Source organism: Suncus etruscus, chromosome 14, assembly GCF_024139225.1.
Source record: "Suncus etruscus isolate mSunEtr1 chromosome 14, mSunEtr1.pri.cur, whole genome shotgun sequence".
In the NCBI taxonomy this organism is placed as follows: domain Eukaryota; kingdom Metazoa; phylum Chordata; class Mammalia; order Eulipotyphla; family Soricidae; genus Suncus; species Suncus etruscus.
In genome coordinates, this window is record NC_064861.1 from 4,359,752 (window position 1) to 4,361,863 (window position 2,112).

The following is a 2,112-nucleotide window of genomic DNA, read 5'->3' on the forward strand; positions in this document are numbered from 1 at the left end:
TATAAAGTTGGTGTCATCAGATATTAATATGGCCACCCTGCTTTTTTGAGCGTGTTGTTTGCTTGTATGATTTTTCCCCAGCCTTTGATTTTGAGTCTATGTTTGTTCTGACTATTCAGATGTGTTTCCTGTAGGCAGCAGAAGGTTAGATTCATCTTTTTGACCCATTTTGCCACTCTGTGTCTTTTAATTGGTGAATTTAGTCCATTGACATTGAGGGAGATGATTGTCATAGGATTTAATGTCATCTTTGTAGATAAGTTTGCTGTGTTTGTTGGTCTCTCTTGTCTTAGAGTAGACCTGTCAGTTTTTCCTTTAAGGCTGGTTTATCATCTGTGAAGTTTCTGAGCTGTTGTTTATCAATGAAGCTATGTATTCTTCCTTTAAATCTGAACGTGAGTCGGGCTGAGTGCAGTATTCTCAGTGAGGCATTCATTCCATTCAGTCTTGTCACAATATCCCACCACTGTCTTCTAGCCTTGAGAGTTTCTTGTGACATGTCTGCTGTAAGTCTTAGGGATGCTTCTTTGAATGTAATTTCCCTTTTTGATCTTGCTGCTTTCAGTATTCTATCTCTATCTGTGGGATTTGTCATTGTAACGAGGATGTGTCTTGGGGTGTTTTTCTTTGGGTCTCTTTTAGCTGGTACTCTTCGGGCATGCAGAATTTGATTGCATGTAGTCTTTAACTCTGGGAGTATCTCATTGATGATGTCTTTGACAGTTGATTCTTCCAGGAGATCTCCTTCCTGGGTTTCTGGGACTCCAATGATTCTTATGTTGTTTCTGTTGAGTTTATCAAAGACTTCTATTTTCATCTGTTCGCATTCCTTAAGTACTTTATCCATTGCCTGTTCATTTGTCTTAAGGTTCTTTTTCAATTTCTTCTGTTGTGTTGAGTTTTTCTGCATCACATCTTCCAGTACTCCTATTCTCTCCTCAGCTGCTGATTCCCTGTTGGCAAGGCTATCCATTGAGGTTTCCAGTTGAGTAACCGTGTTTTTCAGATCTGTTATTTCAGTTTGGAGTTTTCTTTTTTTTTTTTCTAAGGGGAGAGCGGGAACGCAGTCCCCCACTACCACAAATTATGCAGTCGAGTTTCCCACATTTGGGGAAATCTCAGGGGTCAGCACACCCGGAGTGCAATGGGTGAGCCTAACCCTGGGGAAACCACCTTCGTGATCATGGTATCTCCCCTGCCAGGTAAGTATGGAGTTTTCTTATTTTTGTCTTTGTGTTCTGTTCAGATCGATCTATGCTTTTTTTGAGTTCTACAAACATCTTCCATATTTCTATTCTAAACTCCTTACCTGAGAGATTTTTCAGGTGGTTGGAATTTATTAGGTCATCGGAGCTTTCGTCTTCATTCTCTGTGGATAGTGTTTGCCTGCGAGGTTTCCCCATTGTCACGCTTGTAGTGTGGTTTTTTCTGTATGTTGTGGTGGGGTTCATTGGTTAGAAAGAGTGTGTAAGTGAAGCGGCCCTGAAGCGAAGTGAAGAGGCCTTGCTCTTGTGTTGCCTCTAGTTGACAGTCCTCAGAGTGAACAAAGGCACAGCAGGGCGGAGCCTCCACAGGCCAGAGACCTCATCTTATTGGACAGCGACCCCCACAGCCAGAATGTACTTACTGGGCAGCTTCAAAATGCAGTTTTTTGGGGGTGAACTCCCTAGGCTTCTGAGGAAATCTTCAGGGATTCAGAAACACAGGCAGACAGGTGCAGAAGAAGTTTCCCTTGAAGTCCTCAGAGTGGTTAATACATTTTTAATCTTAGTTTTTCTAATCAGAGCAAAGTGTGGTTTTGACATGCATTGACATACTTACTGATGATGTTTAGAATTCTATCCTGACCTTTTATTGTCATTTGTATAGTTCTTTTGGGTGAAATATTTGTTTATATACTTTGTGTATTTTAAAACAGGTAATTTTTTATTAATAGGATTTTTAGATTTTTTTCATGTATTCTGAATATAAATACAAGTTCTTTGTCAAAAATATATCTTACAAGTTTCTTTCTCTTATATGTAACTTGTATTTTCACAATCTTTATGTGGTCCTTAAAAGCTTATTTAAGAATAGTGTTTTTTTTTTTTAATATAATTTTTATTTTGATCA

General features: G+C 39.0%; 1 non-coding gene across 1 annotated transcript; it reads right to left on the reverse strand.

Annotated features, from left to right (window-relative positions):
* Positions 1-1,046: 1,046 nt before the first annotated feature.
* Positions 1,047-1,210, reverse strand: LOC126029224 (U1 spliceosomal RNA). The gene has a single exon (XR_007502868.1). It is a non-coding gene; the product is annotated as a U1 spliceosomal RNA (small nuclear RNA).
* Positions 1,211-2,112: the final 902 nt, after the last annotated feature.